This window comes from Sapajus apella, unplaced genomic scaffold (assembly GCF_009761245.1).
Source record: "Sapajus apella isolate SASKATOON/1434 unplaced genomic scaffold, GSC_monkey_1.0 scaffold34, whole genome shotgun sequence".
In the NCBI taxonomy this organism is placed as follows: Eukaryota; Metazoa; Chordata; class Mammalia; order Primates; family Cebidae; genus Sapajus; species Sapajus apella.
Genome location: NW_022436974.1, coordinates 6,986,098 through 7,006,741, shown reverse-complemented (window position 1 = coordinate 7,006,741; position 20,644 = coordinate 6,986,098). Strand labels below are relative to the sequence as shown.

Sequence of the window (20,644 nt, the reverse complement as noted above, 5' to 3'; positions counted from 1 at the left end):
GGATCATCCACAAGAGCTGCTGTTCATGTATGCAAAGTGCCCCAATCAATCACCTCGGTGCTCAAGGCTCAGGCCTGGCCTCTAGAAGATGGAGCTACTTGGCCTTTCACAGAGCAAAAGCCCCTCCATCCCTGCCATCTATCTGTCTACTCCAGCTGGCCCGATGCCCTCTTGAGACTTCATTTTCCCTTCGAAGCTGCCTCTGGTGAGCATGTCAATAATATGTAAACTATATAAAGATGTCAGTGTGTATGTGTAGAAATAGTGTGGCTTGCTCCACCCAGATGTCTCCTAATAACACCTGTCAGTACAACCTCGGGCAGGATAAGATGCTGACATCAGCTGCTTATAAGTCAGTAAACTGCAGATCCAGAATCCTGAAAAGTGGAGGAGAAATGCTCGCCACTCTGATGGTCCCAGTGATGGCAGCAAAACTTGGCCAATGGCATTGACCAGGGGTCACAGCAGCTGGGAACTCCAGCTAGGGGGCTGCTTCTTTTGGCCTATGCTTTACTCCACCCAGAGACACAGGGAGAAAAATCTTGTTTCAAATTTGAAAACTTCTTAGTAATTAAGCCAGTCACTTAAGCTTTTTTTTGCCTTTATTTCCTCACTTCTAAAATGGAGATAACATGATCTTCTTTGTTTACCATAACAAGGTTATTGTGGGGATCAAATAAGAAAATGGATGTGATCATGCCGTATAAACACAAAGGCATTATTATGTACCATGATTATCCTAGTGTTTTATAGAAGGGAGCAGTAAAGGCATCGACTCACTTGGTAGAAAACTGGATGAGCCTCCTGGAGTCTGAGTGGGTGTGAGGAATGACATCACTGCAGTTTCCAGAAACTGGATTTGCTGTTTCCATTACTTGAGTAAAACCATACTCATAATTATAAGAATATCTACAATGAATTGTATACTTAGGTCTAGATACTGTACTGAATTGTTCATCTATTTTATTCTAAGCTTACAGAGGAAACACTGATTTTTCAGTACCCTTTAGGACATCTAGAGTTTATTCTACTTAGAGTTTTTCTGTAGTTTATTTTTCTTTCTGTAGCTAAACATATCCGTATTTATTAGAAAAAGTAGAAAGCACCCCCAGTGTGTACTTCTAGCATTAATAAGGCAGTAGAGCCAAGCCCAGAACTGGGCAGTGTTCTCTTCCTTAGAGAGCAATCAGCAGCACAGAGAGTATCTCTGACAGCGGGCTGTAAAGACCACTGACATCAACAAGATCCCACATTTTATGAGCAGTAACTTGGGTTCAAACAAATGCAAGTTTATAACAAGAAGGTCAGTTTTGTAACACATACTCAAGGAAAAAAGCAAACAAAATTGGTCAAGATAAGCCAAAGAGAAAACATCCCAGCCAATGCCAGATAAGATGGAGATGAAAAAGAATCTCTTTAGGCTATAAAATAACTAAGCAGAGAAATTTGCAGGAGAATGGCCGAGCCTCCTCTTCCAGATTGACTGTTTAGAGATTGACAGGGGCATCATGCCCTGCCGTTGGTTCATTTCTGCTTAGGAACAGGATTAAAAGTTCCTGGACAGGTGCTAAAAGTACCACTGACCTGCAGTGAGTCTCACAAGACCATCACCTTCAGGGTGTCGAGCAAAGAGCCTGGCCAGGCGGGTTTCAAACACACTGGCACAGATTCTCTCCACTTCCACTTTCAGAGGGTGGCTCTACCCCCGGACCTCCTGGCGTGAAGAGGCTCCACTCCTACTGAGAAATAGTTTTCCTCCTTGGCCGTCACTGCCCTCAATTTTTGCCACCACCCTCACATGTGGTCCTACACCCTCAGAGCCTGAGCTACTCCTACTCTGTCGCATCTGCAGCTCTCTGGTTCTAATCCTGGCATCAGGAATCCACCACCACCTTCCGGGATCTACTACCAATTTGTAGTATTTACCCTTCATTGCTGATTTTCACACCCAGGCCTCAAAGTTCACCCACCAACCATTGCATTTTGTCGCCACGTCTCAGGGGTCTAACAGCTTCTGGGTTCACCCCAGCCCGTTAGGATGCACCCACTGACCAAGTATATGCTGATTCTCAACTTCCCATTCCTCCCCTTTTTCCAAATGAAAAGCTCTACCCTTTTCCCCCTCAAGCTTTCTTTTTTCTTCTAATTTCCCATCTTTTTCTCCATAGGGATGTTTCGGTGATTTTATATAGGGGACTGCACTGTCCCCAGAGTTGTAAATAGATTCTGCCCCCCACACCATGATATGAATGCACTGTCACAACAAAAACTAAACTAAGCTGCTAAATGAAAGAACCCTGTACTCTACTGGTTTGTATAAACTACAATTACAGCCCTGCAGAGAAACAATACAAACAAGTAATAAGTTTCAAATAAGAAAGAGGAAAATAAAGAAGAGAAGTGATTAAACGGAAACCGAGCAAGGAAGCAAACTTTTGTCTGACCATGCACATTCTCCCGCTCCCAGTACCTTGTGAGTGGTAGATGGAGCCTCTCAGCAGGTTCGGCTGAGAATAAAGGGCCCAATTCAGATGACTCTGCTCTGCTCTGGTGAGTTACCCCCTCTGTTTCTCAAAAGGAGAAAACTAGAGTTTCCTCTGATATGACACTGAACTTACGTTTATTATTTAAAATTGAAATTCTAACCCTTACATTTGTGTGAAACTCATGGTTTGTGAAACATTTTTAAAGATAATATTTAGAAGTCATAAAACATGGCTCTCCGTAGGAAACTGTGATAGCTCATAACTGTAGCAGCTGCCAGATACTTGGCTGTAGTGGACTCAAAGTGAACTCATCAGTGTTTTTTTTTTTTTTAAACTGATTACCTGCCTATTAAACCCCCAATGTTTTAAAAACTTAGTGCTACTCGTGAAACTTGAGAAAGCAGCTTACACTGCTAATTTGCCCTGATGTAGTTGTTTGAAATAAACTTGAATTAAAGGAAGCTCTGGCATTTTTCTGAACCCACACAAAATGAGATGCATTTGTTTGGTGGCGTTTTCTTCTCTGTCTCTCTCTCATTTCATTTTATATTGGTGGCTCTAGAAGCTGGGGCCTCAATGATGAATAAGATCCAGTATTGCCCTTAAAGAGCCCACAGGCTGGTGTAAAAGAGCCAGGGAAACCCCTCCTTCCTTGACAAGGGTCAGCTTTAAGCAGAGATGGGTAAGTGGATGTGTCAACAGCCAACATCAGGATATGGAGCAAGAAGGCAAAGAGTCAGGGAACTGCCACTCAGAACACAAGCTGATGCACAGAAAATGTATCAGCAGGATCCAGAGCACCAGGAAGCTAAATCAGCAGAGCTGCCCGACAGTGAGACGACTCACCCCATTCCATGTGGAGGAAATGCATCCCTCTTCTTTGTATCCTCTCTCCCTGCACATAGGACACTGGGCAGAAACATGTGTCTGCCTCTGGCACTGTGTTTTAGTTCTCTTTCTATCCCACTTCCTAATATTGCCATCTACCACATTTTCTGGTGCAGAATGGGGCTTAATAAATAATAGTTGTATTACATAGGCATTCAAGAAGAGATGTCCTCACTAAGTGGGAGGCTGAACTAGAATATTTCCCAAATTCTGTTCTACTTGGAGATTCTATGATTATATAGAGAGCTTGGCATGGGATAGGTGTCCACTAAATATTGATTCAGATGGTGTCTGCTTAGTATTATAGCTATTTGTGCCCATGTTTTATCTCCCCATATAATCAGCTTACTTTTTTCTGCAACTGCATTAATCATTTACTAAGCACTTTAGTAATCAGTTTGCATGCAATGTCTTACTTAATTTTCACATAATCTTAGGAGATAGTTTTAGTTTTAGTTTCTATGGCTGCATGACAAACCACTCCATAACTTAATGGCTTAAAACAACCATTTATTATTATCTGTCTTGGTTTGTATGCTAACTGGGCTCAGTTTATTTCCATTCTTTTTGGGGTCCCAGATGTGGGCTGGTGCTGCGTCATCAGAAGGCCCAAAGGTGCTGGATGTCGGGAGGGCTCACTCGGCTGGCAGTTGATGCTTGTTGTTGGCTGGGACTGTTAGCCAGAGCACCTACACATGGCTTTTCCAAGTGTTCAGCCTTCTCACGCATGATGGCTGGGTTCCAAGAGGGAACATCCCAAAAGACCCACATGGAATGACTTAGCTTGTATGATCTAGCCTTGGAAATCTCAGACCATCACTTTTGCCACATTCCAATGCCCAGGTAAGTACCTGAGGCCAGCTCAGATGCAAAGGAAGGGGAATTAGATTCCATTTATTGATGGAGGAATGGCAAGTTCATTTCTGAAGAGCAGCTGAGATGGAAAGTACTTTGTAGGCATTTATGGAAAGCACCATCTCCCACAAGTAGTTACTATTAATATCTCTTCCTACAAATGAGGAAATTTCACAATGACTTAGCTAAGTTATATGATTAACCTGTTTGTTCAAGGTCAACCAGATCCAGATGCCACCTAATTTGGTAACTGTTATACTTCATTTAGGATAGTGTTCTAAAACTTTAGTAAGGAAGGAGTTGCCCCTTTCAAAAATTCAGTATTAGTTTCAAGAATATGAAAATACATAAATTCTGGTAAAATTTATAAAGTAGAAATACAAATTCTAGTAACACATGGGATGCCATGTTCAATAAATATCATTGAAGGAAGGGCCAACATCTGTTGCACTGCTTCAGTAGGCCAGGCACTCATACACTATATTTAAACTCTTTTAATCCTCACAGTTATCTTTTTCCCCCAGATGAAAGTGAACTTTAGAGGAATTAAATGCCTTGCCCCAAACCGCATAACCACTAAGCGACAGAGCCAGGGTTTGAACAGACTCATGTCTCAGGCTGCATTCCATGTGCTTTCCACTTAGATCCATGTTGCAGGTTGGGCTCCCCAGGAATCAGTGTCTGAGATGAAAGTAGCATGCAGGAAATTAACAGAGGAGTGCTCTGGCGGAACACATGTGGGAAAGGGGAAAACACAGGATCGGGCAAAAGAGACGGTGGGCTGTGAGGCAAACGGTAACTCAGCAGGCCCCCAGAGAGTTCTGAAGCTGGGATAGCCCTTCAGAGTTGTCTTATCAGGGACACGGAGTCTGCACCTTTATTTCCACCCCTTTCAACATAGTAAATGGTTGCTGAAGACTGAACTGTAAAGAGAGGCAGCATCACAGAGGGGAGAAGGCATAGACATGTAAAGGACAGCTAGTCCAGGCTCTGGACAAGAAGAATCTTTCCTGCAAAAGACTAGGATATTCAGGGCCCTCACTACTATACAATCCTCAAGAGGTGAAGCCAGGTCTCTTAGCCCAGACAAAGTGCTAAGATGAATGCTACAAGTCCCTCTGTATAACCTTTGGAAGAAATCCTCAGAGTAGGCAGGTACATTTTTAATGTCGTTGAGTTTAGATCTGGCCCCAACTTGAATCAACTTACAGTATTGAATTTGTTTACTCTAGGATTCCAAATCGTGTGACCATACACCCAATGATGAGTTCCAAAAAGTAAATAATTCAGGAGCTAGTCACTCCTAGAGGTCAGTGGTGGGAGACAGTTAGCTAACAAGACATTAACAGCTATTCATAATGACAGTAATCTTCAAAGGGTAGAGTCCAAAGTGAGTGGAATGAAAAAAAGGAACCAGAGGTTCCCCAGAGCCCATCCCTTGTCTCTGCCTGATGCAGCCTCATCTCCAATCTCTGTGAAGAACAGGCAGAAGCAAAAGAAGGGAGAATTCAAAGTCAGTGGAAAAGAGGAAAAAATGAGAAAACGTAAGGAAATGGGACCAATTTATTAAATACATGCTATGTGGCCTAATTCTTATTACCACCCTGTGAATTACTATAATCGCAAGCTTTTCAGAAGAGGAAATTGAGACGCCAAAGGACCACCATGGATGTGGGAAGAAACAGAAGAGAGAAGAAAAACAGTGAAGGGAGGAGGGAAGGAGGCAACTGCAATAGGGCGCATTTATCAGGAAAGCAGGACAATTTTTAAAATGTTGCCAAAGCACCCTGCATGCTGCCAAAACAAATGTTCCCTCCATCGACACCCAAACTGTGAGAAACCAAGTCCCTGGACTATGTTCCCTTAGTGACCTCACAGCCACCATCCACTGCCCTGCGCCTTTAATGATCACACTTAAACCAGGACCGGCTCTAGCCTGTGTGGACACGTATAGGTGCTGCCAGTAGTTCAACAAGGAGAAATACCATTATTCATAGCACCCTTAAAGTTCTGCCCTTCTGCAGAAGACACAGGAGGGAACAGTACTCCTGGGTCCTGGCAGTGAACTGAGACTCTGGTGGGAGCACTGAGGGAGGACTGACGAGCCAGAGCCCAAAAGGAGAGGACCATCCTGGAGGCACACCCAAGTAGAAGGCACTGTCCTCTTGGAACTGAATGAGGAGGCAGAGGACATATGTGGCCGGGTCCCCCAAAACAGTCTCACTGTGACCCTTAGTGCTACCAAGCAACCAAGCAGGTGAGGCAGGTAAAGAGGGAGGAGGGTGTTGGATGGAGTGGGAAGATATTATTTACTGAGGCAGGTAGAACTGGAGTCAAGCAAATGCCAGCCAGCCTTTTGGAGGGTTTGGGTGGATAAGGGACAATGCCAAAGACAGCATTAATTTTCAATCCTGGGTGGTGGAAAGACTGTATGTATGTATGCATGTATGTATGTATATGTAATTTCTCTACGTCAGACAGTGCTGGGTTTGTGCCCCCCTCTGTAATTTACTGATTGTGGGAATTCACACGAGGCACAAAACCTAAGTGACCTGATAAACCCTCACAGCAGGGCTTCAGGGAGGAGCCAAGGCTGGCAAATAGTCATATTATTTGCAGGAAAAATCACACTCCCTCCGTGTAATTAGGAAGGCTGCTTTGTTTTCTTCCCAAGCAGAGACCTCAAAGAAGAGTGTGACTTGTGGCTATCTTTGGAATGTTCTAACGGGAGGGAGCCCTGAGCTAAGGGGAGGGGCAGATTAGCCCTGGGAGGGCGAGCGACAAAGGGGCATTGTTTCCCGAGAGGGCAGGCTGGGGCAAGGCTGACTCCACTGCCCGCCTGGGCGTGGGCAGGTTTGCTCCAGGGAGAAGGCTTCCATCCTGGGCCACAATAGCCAACCTAAAACAGTTTTATCAAAAAGAACGCAGGAAAATGTCAGCGCCCGATTATTTATCCTCGGGTAGGTGGGGGAGAAAGCAGCTCCTTTTTTCTGGGCTGGATGGAGCCTCAGGGAGGGGGCCAGGTGAGGCATCGCCCCTTCCTCTCCAGCTATTGCGCACCTTTTGGATCCTCGCTCAGCTTGCTCCCCGAGGCGCAACACGCCAATGCTGCTACCCACAACGCGTAGACCGGAAACCAGGGTAGACTGAAGCCTGGGATGGCCTGGCACCGAGCAGGCCCGGCGCAAACGCAAGGTCTCTCCTCTCGGTGAACCCCACGCCCACTCCCGGGAGAGGGAGCGGATGCTCATTTCCGGAAGCTGGCACGGGCAATCCTACCGTTGCAACTGGAAAATATGTATATACATACGTGCGCGCGCGCATATGTGTGTGTCTGTGTGTGCGCGCACAGTGCATACCGTGCCCATCTACAAGGAAACCTGGCGGTTCCTTTGACAAACAACTTTGAGTCCCGGGAGGGCGGAGGTGGACAGAGGTTCTCCGCTTGGATAAGTACTCTCTTTTGGGCCTGTTGGCCGTCTCCGGGGTCCCGGAGGCACCTTGGTGTCCCTTTCCAGGGCTCGGACTCCTTTGAGAGAATCAAGAGGAAGGCGTTTTTCCCTAGGACTCGCGGCGGGCCCCACCTGCCTCCCGCGGCCGGCTGGGAGCTATTACAGCAGGGTCTGCCCGTCCGACGACGGCGGCTCCAATCTGGGGTCCCGCTGGCGCCGACCTCCACCACTCTCCAGACGCCCAATGGCCCCTCACATCTTTGGTGACTCTCGCCGCCACAAGGAGGATGAGATCAAAGAGGTAGCGCTAGGCCGGGAGGGACAGCCAGGGCTCTTTCCCGCGGCCGGCCTCGCGTCCTGCCTCCCGGGGCGGGCTCTTTAGCCTTTGGGAGTCAGAGCGAAGCCTTAGACTCCTCCCAGAAAAATGCACCCTCATCTACCCAATTCTGCTCTACCCTCTGGAGCTCCGAGACGTGCTGACCACTTGGTGGTGCCAGAGCCCAGCCATGGAAGGGCCGCTGCTGGGGGCCGGGTTCGCCCTCTGCTGGCCTTCACCAACCAGCGCGCGGGGGAGATCCTGGCAACTCCCGGGGTCTGCAGACCTTGAGCGGCCTCACCCCGGTGACCTCCCGGTGAAAGGCCGGGCGGTGCTTCCACGCTGAGGGCCACTTGTTAATTTGCAAGAGAAAGTGCTGACGAGGGTGCGAATCCGCCTGTGGAATGCGCCCCCTCCTCAGGGGGCAAGGCCTAGGGGAGGCCCGAGCGGAGAAGTTGCTGCAAGACCGCAAAGTAAGAGCAGGGGCGTTTGAGGAATCGAAGGTGCAGCGACATCAGGCTCCGATAGCCGGCGGACTCCTCTCAAGGTGACCAGATACTTCCGAGAGCCCCACAGCCCTCCCAGGCCTTTGTCCCCGCGTCTGGGAAGCGCTCCGGCGCCCTCCATCTGCGATGCGTTGGTACCCCCAGTCGGGTGACGGTTGCGCAGGTCTGCTCTGTGAACTGTGAGATGATTTCACAGTTTCACCCGCAGAGGGCAACCTTATTCCAAGTTCCTGGGCGCCCTAGGGCTCTCTCTCCTCCGTGCTTAACTGATGTCTTCCAGGTTTACAGTCCTTTCCTGCCCGTCTCAGGCATTTCCAGTGGATCCAGCAGGTCTGGCTTCTCTCACATACCCAGTAGGGGTTAGGGGAGAAGGTTCCAGCACGTCTTGCTTCTAGCAGACTGCGAACTGGCTCTGCTGAGGAGGTGGCTGTCCTTTTATTCCTTCTCATTTTTTTTTTTTTTAATGTATTTGGGCTCTGGGGTACATGTGCACATCCTGTATCCTGCAGGATTGCTGCGTAAATACATACATGCCTCCCCCTCCTCCCCGTCCCACCCCCTCACCTAGCCCTGTGAGTGTTGTTCCCTTCCCTGTGCCCAAGTGTTCTCATTGTTCATCACCGGCCTGTGAGTGAAAACATGCAGTGTTTGGTTTTCTGTTCTTGTGTCAGTTTGCTGAGAATGGTGGTTTCTAGGTTCATCCATGTCTCTACAAAGGACACTAACTCATCGTTGTTTATGGCTGCATAGTATTCCATGGTGTATATGTGCCACATTTTCCTTGTCCAGTCTATCATTCATGGAAATATAGGCTGGTAAACAGCACCGCAATGAACATAGGTGTGCATGTTGTCTTTATGATAGAATGATTTATAATCCTTTGGATATATACCCAGTAATGAGATTGGGGGGGTCAAATGGAATTTCTATTTCTAGATCCTTGAGTAATTGCCACACTGTCTTCTACAATAGTTGAACTACTTTACACTCCCAACAGTGTAAAATTGTTCCTTTTTCTCCACGTCCTCTATAGCATCTGTTGTCTCCAGATTTTTTAATGATTGCCATTCTAACTTGAGTGAGCTGGTATCTCAATGTGGTTTTGATTTGCATTTCTCTAATGACCAATGATGATGAGCATTTTTTTCATATGTTTGTTGGCCACATATTTATCTTCTTTTGAAAAGTGTCTGTTCATATCCTTTGCCCACTTTTGAATGGGTTAGTTTTTTTCCTGTAAATCTGCTTTAGTTCTTTGTAGATTTTGGATATTAGCCCTTTGTCTGATGCATAAATTGGGAAAAATTTTTCCCATTCTATTGGTTGCCAGTTTACTCTAATGATTGTTTCTTTTGCTGTGCAGAAGCTCTTAAGTTTAATTAGGTCCCATTTGTCTATTTCGTTGCCATTGCTTTTGGTGTTTTAGTCATGAAGTCCTTGCCTGTGCCTATGTCCTGAATGGTTTTGCCTAGGTTTTCTTCTAGGGTGTTTATGGTGTTAGTTCTTATGTTTAAATCTTTAATCCATCTGGAGTTAATTTTTGTATAAGGTATAAGGAAGGGGTCCAGCTTCAGCTTTCTGTATATGGCTAGCCAGTTTTCCCAACACCATTTATTAAACAGGGAATCCTTTCCCCATTGCTTGTTTTTGTCTAGTTTGTCAAAGATCAGATGGTTATAGATGTGTGGCATTGCCTCCAAGGCCTCTGTTCTGTTCCATTGGTCTATATCTGTGTTTTGGTACCAGTACCATGCTGTTTTGATTACTGTAGCCTTGTAGTATAATTTGAAGTCAGGTAGCGTGATGCCTCCAGCCTTGTCCTTTTTGCTTAGGATTGTCTTGGCTATGCAGGCTCTCTTTTGTTTCCATATGAAGCTTAAAGTGGTTTTTTCCAGTTCTGTGAAGAAGGTCAATGGTAGCTTGATGGGGATAGCATTGAATCTATAAATTACTTTGGGCAGTATGGCCATTTTCATGATATCAATTCTTCCTAACCATGAGCATGGAATATTTTTCCATCTGTTTGTGTCCTCTCTTATTTCCTTGATCAGTGGTTTGCAGTTCCCCTTGAAGAGATCTTTTACATCCCTTGTTAGTTGTATTCCTAGGTATTTTATTCTCTTTGTAGCAATTGTAAATGGGAGTTTGCTCATGATTTGGCTCTCTGTCTGTTATTGGTGTATAGGAATGCTTGTGATTTCTGCACATTGATTTTGTATGCTGAGACTTTGCCAAAGTTGCTTATCAGCTTAAGGAGGTTTTGGGCTGAGATGATGGGGTCTTCTAAATATATGATCATATCATCTGCAAATAGGGACAATTTGACTTCTTCTTTTCCTAATTGAATGCCCTTTATTTCTTTTTCTTGCCTAATTGCTCTGGCTAGAACTTCCAATACTATACTGAATAGGAGTGGTGAGAGAGGGTATCCTTGTCCAGTACCTGTTTTTAAAGGGAATGCTTCTAATTTTTGCCCATTCAATATGACATTGGCTGTGGGTTTGTCATAAATAGCTTCTATTGTTTTGAGATATGTTCCACTGATACCTAGTTTATTGAGAGTTTTTAGCACAAAGGGCTGTTGAATTTTGTCAAAGGCCTTCTCTGCATCTATTGAGATAATCATGTGGTTTTTGTCTTTGGTTCTGTTTATGTGGTGAATTAGGTTTATAGATTTGCATATGTTGAACCAGCCTTGAATCCCTGGTATGAAGTCTACTTGATTGTGATGGATAAGCTTTTTGATGTGCTGTTTTCCAACTTGGATTCATTCTCCCCATCACATTCAGGTATGCCGATCAAGTGTAGATTAAGTTTTTTCACATAATCCCATAGTTCTCGGAGGCTTTGTTAATTTCTTTTCACTGTTTTTTTCTCTGATCTTGCCTTCTCATTTTATTTCATTGATTTGGCCTTCTATCTCTGACATCCTTTCTTCTGCTTGATCGATTCAGCTGTTGAAACTTGTGTATGCCTCACAAAGTTCTCGTGCTGTGTTTTTCAGCTCCATCAAGTCGTTTATGTTCTTCTCTAAGCTGGTTATTCCAGTTAGCATTTCGTCTAACCTGTATTCAAGGTTCTTAGTTTCTTTGCATTGGGTTAGAACATGGTTTTTTAACTCAGAGAAGTTTGTTATTACCCACCTTCTGAAGCCTGCTTCTGTCAATTCATCAGATTCATTCTCTGTATTTTTTTGTTCCCTTGATGGTGAGGAGTTGTGATCCCTGGGAGGAGAAGAGGTGTTCTGTTCTTTGATGGTTTCATCCGTTTTGTGCTGGATTTTTCCCATTGTCACGAGTTTATCTCCCTTTAATCTTTGAAGTTGTTGATTTCAGGAGGAGTCTCTGAGCAGCCTTTTTTTTCTATAGAGGTTGGAGCTGTATATTTTTGGCCTGTAGAGGGCGCTGCTGGGCTCGCTTGGGTTCAATCAGGTTGTTGGGTGGGTGGTCCCTCCCTGGAGTTTGTTCGCAGGTGAGATTGGCCCCGCCTTCCCAATGGCGTCTCTCCCAGAGCTCGATCTTCCTGGTTGCGGACTAGCTGGTGTGTTTGCTGCCAAGCTCTCTTGCAAGGGCTTCCCTTTGAGTTCTCTAGAGGTGGGGCCTGCCAGGCCTTATGGTCTGTTTCCCTGCTTTCAACTCTGCCTCCCTCTATGAGATGGTCCATCCAGCTGGCGTCCAAACGCCCGCTCAGGTCCCTGAGACACACCTGGCGGTAGCTGCTGCTCAGATTTGCATCGACTACCCACAGCACCCCACTGTCTGGCAGGGCTCTTGTGGACCGTCGGTTGCAGGAGTGATGAGGTAAGCACAGGGTCCGAAAGGGAGCACCCCGAGGGGGTTAAGCCGGCTGCACATATCAGGTGGGTACGCACGCCACCCCCACCCGCTCCCCGCCGTCTTGATTTGCCTCCCTGGGCGGCTCTCGCCCTGCAGCTCCTTCCCTGGGCCTAAATTCAGCGCCCAAACCTGGCTCCTCGTTTGGAATTGCGAAGTCCCCTAGTCCTCTGAGTCTCATATTCGCTGGAAGCTGCATTCCGGTGCTGGCTTTTCTCGGCCATTTTGGCGCCCCCCCCCCCCAAAAAAAAGAACTGTTTATATTTTAAGGAGCTTCACAGCCTCCAACATAAGGAAAGCAGATAGAAACTGATCACTTAGGGCTTTGTAGATGCTTTAGACTTTGGCCTTACTGGGGAAGGAAATGGGGAGCCATTCGTGGGTTCTTGAGCAGCAGGTGGACATTGCTTTTCACAAGGACCAGGCCAGCTGCTGTTTGGAGAACAGATTGCAGGGGGTGACTCGCAAAATGGAGCCGGAGATCCAGGTGAGAACCAGGTGAAAGAGAGCTCGGGCCAGGGCGTGGCTCTGGAGGTAGGGAGAAGCACTCAGACTCTGGATATGTTTTTTGAAAGTAGGTTAAAATAGATTTCCTGATTGTTTGTGGGGCATGAGAAAAAGACAGGAATCAGGGATGACTCCACACAGCCGGAAGAACAGAGGTGCTGCTGGCTGAGATTGGAAGATGTTGGAGTAGAGGGGTAAGACGTCTTAATTTTGCATATTTTAGGTTCGAGGTGTCTATTAGAAAAACAAGTGGAGAGGCTGATTGGGCAGACACGCAGGTCTGGAGAGGGCTTGGCTGGACATAGAAATATGGGTTGCCATGATACAGGCATGGGACTGAAAACCATGAGGCCAGAGAGGTCATCAGAGGGTGAGTAGAGACAGAGCAGAAGCCCTGAGCCCCAGGGTCCCCAACATGTACATGCAGTCTGTTTCCTCTTCTGAGCTACAGTTCCCGTGGTCTTGTCTTGTTCACAGAACCTGCTCAAAGAGCATCTATTAAATGAAGGAACCCAACTTTCATCACATGTAAAGTAAACATCATTATAATCCTGCCTCATAAGGTTGTTGTCAGAAAAAGTCAAATGCAGTAACAAAAGTGAAACCGCCTTATGATTAGTAGACACCTGGTCTGTTTTTAAAGTGTGGGCTTCATTATCTCATTCTCTACAGCTTGTATTACTTGACTGTATCTTCACAGTTTCTGATGCACGTGAGGCAGACACTCTTGTTCTCACATTATTGATGAGGAAAGTAGGATCAGTGAGACAATATAAGTCCCTGAAGGTGCATATCTAATAGTAACACCAGTGGCTGACCTAATAGAGCACATCTGCATCAGGCACCGTGTTAATGATTTTGCATGTGTTTGTTATCTGGCAATAACACAGCGAGGTGGGGATTATTATCTTCACCTGCACCTATGAGGAAACTGAAGCATAGGGAGGGTGGTTAACTTAGCCAAAGTCCCATAGTAAGTAGGTGGCAGAGCCTGGGTCATGAAGCCGACCTCCCCATCCTGATTCAGTGTTCTTTTCCCACCCTCGTGGCTCCTTTTCTTTATCCTCCTGCCCGGGCCAAGCCTCACCACTCCTTCGCTTGAAATTGGCAACATTCCTCTCTCTTTAGGTTTCTCTCCTACCAAGCCTACTTGCTGCAGGATGTAAGAGTTCAGTCACTCCTTGGGAACTATCTGCACGTCAAAACATTTTGGGTTATTGCTCTCCCTTTCTGGAAAGTCCTTTCACTTCCTCTCTGCCTTATGAACTCCTGTGTGTTCCTCCAAATTCTGGTGAACTCCTATGTGGTTTTCCAAATCCAGTTAATATGTCACCTCTATTGTGAAGCTTTCCCTGCTTGCACCAGACAAGAGGCATGACTTATATCATGTGACACTTTGTTCATAGGTCTATCAAAACAAACTGTTTCCTATGGGTTTGACTGATGTCCCTGTAAAGCTGTGATTTTTCTCTCTGAAAGGTTTTTATGTTTTCATGTCTTTTTATCAACATGCTGTTTGATTCATGAATATGTAAATGAATGAATGACCCATTTACAATCACTATCAAAGCAAATTTATGGATATCAAATACTCTTTTAGAGAAGAGGAAATAGGCTAAAAGGAGTAATTTGCCCAAAGTTACTCAACTGATTAAATATTGGAGCTTTGTTGGGTATAACTGTGTGCCTATAATCCCAGCTACTCAGGAAGCTGAGGTGGGGGGAGAGGGGGCGGGTGGTGGTGATTGCTTGAGCTCAAGAGTTTGAGGCCAGCCTGGCCAGCATAGTGAGAGCCTGCCTCAAACCAATAAATATAAATAAACAAATACTGGAGCCTGAGCTCGAGAGAGGTGAGATTTTGTCTGGTGAAACCCAAGATTTCACACGACCGTTGCTTCCCTCTCTGCCATCCAGGGTCCTCCAAATGCTCCTGCAGGTGGCAACAGAGGCTAAGAAAAGGTGAAGCATTCTGGCCAGAGCCCCGGAGACCAAAGAGAAGCTGAGCTTCCCGAGAGCAGGGGCAAAGTGGCTTGAAGAAAGCCAGGCCAGAGGGTGCATTTTATGCATCCATCATTTGTCACCCGGAAAGAAAAGGTTTAGAAAGTTTTAGTGTAAGCATTAATCATAAAATTGACGTCGAAGAAAGGAAAAAGCAATTGAAATAAAAGGACAGTAAATAATAAAATATCTTACAGGAAAAGCTATACCATGTGCCCCAAGACACTGAGCTGGAAAGTAGCAGGGGTAGTCAGTCTCGGGCCCGTCAGCTCATGTTATCCGCACAAGGGGTCTCTGTCCGATATTTGGGCACAGAGCAACGAAGTCCAGGTAGAGTACATTAGATAGGACGAGAGGGTGTTTATGCATGGACTCATGGCCACCAGGAGGGTCACGGCTTCTGGCTCATTGTGTCCCCAACTCTGTCCTAAAATACATTACCAATGGCTTGCTGAAAAAACAGAGGAAAAATTAGCGAATTTGCCAAGGACAGGAAGCTCAGAGTGTTTGCAAGTGCCTGCGTGGAGAACAGGGAATTGTACAAGTTCGAGCCCTGTGGGCCACTAGGGAAATGGAACAAAGGATCATTTTATTTTTGTGTTCAAAAGAATTAAACAAGGACAGCATGGAAGAGACGTGGCTTTAGTAATATCGCATGTGGGAAAGAATCGGGCTGGGGCATTTATTACCACAACTGACATTGGTGCAGCATTTATAAGGCATTTTCCTTACTCCTCATGACATATTAGAAGTGGTAACAGGGAAACCAATGCTGGGAGTATCTTGTGTAATTAAGTGGCAGAGCTGTCGTATGAATTGTGTTTCTGTAACCCTGGGATTACTTTTCTTCTTTGGCTCCCCATCTCTAACCAAGCTGCATGCTCTGCTGATTCTTTTTTGAGAATGTCTCTCACCTCCAATCCAGCCATCCATCCTGTCAAAGGAGTGCACTGTCTGTGTCTTTCTGAGACTATTGTACAATCTACTCATGTAATCTCATTATCTCTTTCCTCCCATTAATTTTATATAAGCCACATGAGCCAGATTACTAGATTTAGCAAAAAACAAACAAACAAAAAAAACCAGAAAGCCAAGATACTCAGTTATATTGTTACATTTGAATTTTAAAAATGAATAATTTTTATTGTATGGGACATACTTATATTAAACATTATTTGTTGTTTATCTGAAATTCAAATTTAGCTGTGCATTCTGTATTTTATCTGGCAACCTTGATAATCATGAAATACCATTTCCATCATTCCAAAAATATCCATTAGTTCCCTTTTACCTGAAGGACTGGGGCCTGGAATTTTTGTAGGTAGGTAACATAAACATACCAATTAAGTGACTAGTTGGGTAAGTGGGGCCTGGAGCTAAATTCAGAATTGAAGAGTAAATGTTCCCTGACCCCAGACATTCAAATTTGGACTTCAAACATATATAATCAACTTAAATAAAAGCAAAAAAGAAACACACGCACACACCCACACCCACCCATGGTCATCAAAGAGTCTGACTTCCAATCTGAAACCTGGGCTAAGCCAAACCACCTGACTGGAATTAAAGGCCTCCGATTGGGCCTTCTGCCCTTCACTGTCATGACTCTCCACCATGGGTCCTCCCATCTCTCCTCCACCAGCTCATCATGGATGGTCTCCTTCACCCATAGCCATCTTCTCACCATGCCAGTCTCACAGGCCACTCAAGTCCACAGTGAGCTTTCCCTCTCCATGGTCAATTTGGACTCCTCTCTGTCCCAGGGACACTTTTAGTGGTCACATCATTTTTCTCTCCAACACCCCAAAGGGAATCCAGAAGTGACCTTGAGAGACCCCTACCATATGCCAAGTCCTCTAAACAGATGTTTGCTTATTTTTGTTCCCTCTTTCCTAGTGAGATGGTGAATCACTCAAGGGTAACAACCCTGTCTCATATGATTCCAAATGCTATACTGAGCTTTGCTATAACATCCATGCTCAATATGTACTTTCTTACCAACAGGTCCAAGAGTGTACAAACTCATGAACTCATGACTGCAGACTGCAAGTAAAATCATAAGCCAGTGCTTCCCCCACCCCCACGCTTCCTTTGCACACATCTGTCACCTCCTAATTCTTGGGCCTAAATAACATCTTTTTTTTTCCCCAGAGCTGATAAGAACTTACATTTGAAAGAGGGTTCTTTTTTGGTATCAGTCTTGCTGGGTAGTTGTGCCTTATTAGAAAATTATCCACAGAACTTTCAAAGGCCTCCTCATGAGCATGTTGAACTGAGCCAGACTTGGAGCTTTGAATGGAATGCCATTTAATCTTGGCAAAGCTCCACCTTTTGTTTCTAAGGAGGGAAAAAGCCTAAGAACATAGGTGACTTGGGGACCATTTACACCCAGACCTGATCTGCTGGGGAAAGGTTTGGAATCCTGGAAATTCACAAATTCGACACTGAGCTTGGAAAAAGAAAGAGACAAGCAGTGGCCAGGCAACCTTCAGTTTTGCTAACGCTAGAGATTTTAAAAATATCATCCCTTCTCAAGATTCCTTGGCCTGCCTAGCTATGTTCTGGCTGAGATGTGCTGGGCTGGGCTGGGCTGGGCTGGGCTGGGCTGGGATGCCGGCTCCGGGACTGGTTTGTAGCCAGCTGTGCCTTCAAAGAGCTCCGTCTTCAAGACTTCCTCCAGCTCCAGATTCCACAACTGCCTCCAGGAGCTGCTGGGCCAGGGAAGGTCCTTCTGGAAGCCCACTTGCCCTTTGAATTCTGTTTTTACTTTTTTTCTTTATAAACAGATTCTCTTCATTTCAATGGGAAAAGGTGTCATGACAGCTCCGTGTCTCTCTTTTACCCTTTGGCTCCAAACTTCTTCATGGGAAAAAATGGCTTCTCTTTTTTAATTGAATGAACTAGAAGAGGTTCACTGTTATTCTTCAACTTCAAAGAGACTATATGAGGCCCCTTGGTCAGGACTACAGGGCAGTATTTTTTTAATCAGAAATTATGACCAAAAAGAATAGGAGACCAGGACACATGGGTGAATTTTACTGAATTAGTGGTTTTCCTTAACTAGTCTAGTTTTGGTGTGTGAGAGAAAGACAGTTGCAGGGGCTCATGGGCCAGGTACTGTGTTAAGAGCTGTAGCTGCAGAAATGAAGAAAATGCAATCCCTGGCCCTCCCACATGATGGAGGAAGTGGTCTTTGCACCCTGTGGGTAAGGAGTAAGGAGTACACAGTGTGCTGTAGTGGTTAGAAGCACCAGCTTTGTCATCACAGGGGTTGGCTTGTTCCCTGGCTCTGCTGTGGGCTGTGTTGCATTGGACAAGTTACTTAACTTCTCTGTGCATTATGTTTTACATCTTAAAAATGGGGGTTAGTGATAAAATCTATGTTATGGGGTTCCTGTGGGGATTCAGTAAGTTAAAGTAAAGTACTTAAGCTCAGTGCTTGGCACTTTGAGTGTTTATTGCTCGTTGAGAAGATGTAGAGGAAGTATATTGGCATAGATAGCAAGGTGCAGCTGACTGCTTGGATGAGGCAGGGGATGCTTCAAAGAGGAGGTGACATTTGCTTTGCACTCTGAAAAATGAGTGGGAGTTCAGTAGACAAGGGTGACATAAGGGAACCCAGGCAGTGGGGAGCGTGGTCAGGGACAGAGAGAAGGTGATGGCTGGAAGGAGCAGTAGAGAGGCTAGTGTGGCTGCAGCCTGGGACTCTCATGTGGCTTGGGGGAAGGGAGTAAAATTACAGGCTGAGTCTAGAAAGGTGAGTTCAGGCTAGGGAAAGGCTTTAAACTTCATGCTGTTAATTCATTCATATAAATCTATTGTCCCCATAAAGATGAAGAAGGAAGGCATTAAAGAGATATGTAATTTGCCAGGTGTGGTGGATAATGCCTGTAATCCCAGCACTTTGGGAGGCCGAGGCAGATGGATCACTCGAGGTCAGGAGTTCAACTAGCCTGGCCAACATGGCAAAACCCCATCTTGACTAAAAATATAAAAATTAGCCAGATGTGGTGGTGGGCACCTGTAATCCCAGCTACTTGGGAGGCTGAAGCATGAGAATCGCTTGAATTCTGGAGGCAGAGGTTGCGGTGAGCCGAGATCATGCCGTTGCAATCCAGCTTGGCTGACAAAGCAAGACTCCGTCTCAATATCACTGAACCAGCACGGGGTAGAGCTGGATGTTGAGCTTGGATGTGTCCGACTCCAGAGCCTAAGACCCGCACCTTGACTTCGTGCTTTCTCACAATGTCTATGGCTGCTGCTTTAAAACAGCACTTTCCATTTGCCTTGTTAAATGAGATTGTATATGAATTATACTGCACTATTTATTTTTAGAGAAATAAAATAACCTAATGAAGGAATCTGACACGGACCTTAGGTGAATAAATAACGCCCTTAGGCTGGAGTGTATTTCAGAAAGCCTGGGTAGGGAACTTGGGCCCTAAGAAGGCATGGCCATCTGATACCCTGGTTCCATTAGCACAAAATCACCATGATAACCTCAGTTCATATTTCTTTGGAATCTGTTTGGCTGAGCTGTGCAATACCTGAAACTCTCAGGTCATTTTGCTTTGATCAAGGGCTTTGCTCATATAGGGGCGTCTCAGATCAGGTGGTGGAGGTCACCAGGCCTTGGAGAAAAGCCCAAACATCTTCCAGTGGGACCAGGCCCTGTGATAGCATCTTTCCAACCCATTAATGGTCAGCTGGGCTTTTTTGTCCTGGGTCCATTCTGAAGCTCCTCACTGTCTTCATTTCAGAGACACTCACTGCTCAAAGACACTTCGTCTTTAGGTCCCTGGCACCTCCTCGGAAGTACCAGGGGAGAGAAGAACAGGGCCACAGTGGGAAAGCCAGGCAATTCCCCTTCTCCAAACACTTGCCTGTCTATCGTGCCTTTGTGTCTTCAATGCCGGAACTTTAAGAAATCGCCAAGGATTCCCTGACACTCACCCTGGGACAGCTGCCGCTCATAAGCATCCTAATGCAGATCAGCAAAGAACTCTTCCCTGCCCCACGATTCACTCTTTTTTTGTTTTTTGTTAGATAGGGTCTTGCTCTGTCACCCAGGCTGGAGTGTAGTGGCGCTGTCTTGGCTCACTGCAACCTTCGCCTTTCAGGTTCCAGAGATTCTCCTGAGTCTCAGCCTCCTGAGCTGGGATTACAGGAGTCTACCACCATGCCCGCCTAATTTTTGTATTTTTAGTAGAGATGAGGTTTCGCCAAGTTGGTCAGGCTGGTCTCAAACTCCTGACCTCAGGTTATCCCCCACCTCGGCCTCCCAAAATGCTGGGATTACAGGCATGAGCCACAGTGCCCAGCCCACAATTCACTCTTATTCTCTATCTTTCCTCTTATAACACTGTCTACAATTTGTAGTTCTATAATTTTGTGATTTTCTTGCTTACTGTCCACCTTCTCACTCCCCTGACTATGAGTTCCATATGGCAGGGGTCACATCCATTTTATTTCCTGTTGTAGCCAGCATTGAGGACTGGGGGAGTGGGACACATGGTCTTTTCTCTTGCAACTCTGGCAATTCCTTTTCTCTCTCCTTCATCCTCACTAGTGCATTCTCCTCTTCCTGGCCTTTAAGTGTTGGATTCCGTCAAGACTGGCTGTTAGGTTGCCTTTATCTCTCACTTTTTCCTAAACTTCACCCAGCTATAAAGCTTCAATTAGTCTACCTGACATCTTTGTAGATCTTAAAGGCAACTCAGATTTCCAAGTTACCAAGGCAATACATGTGATCTTTTCCCTAGAACTTGGCCTTTTCCCAGTGTTCTCTGAGTAAATGGCTCCA

General features: G+C 45.6%; 1 long non-coding RNA gene across 1 annotated transcript; it reads right to left on the bottom strand.

Annotated features, from left to right (window-relative positions):
• Positions 1–7,159: 7,159 nt before the first annotated feature.
• On the bottom strand, positions 7,160–8,125 carry LOC116563168. Its single transcript, XR_004274255.1, has 2 exons — positions 7,938–8,125; positions 7,160–7,516 (listed from the first exon to the last, which is right to left on the bottom strand). It is a non-coding gene; the product is annotated as an uncharacterized LOC116563168 (long non-coding RNA).
• Between the last annotated feature and the right edge of the window lie 12,519 nt (positions 8,126–20,644).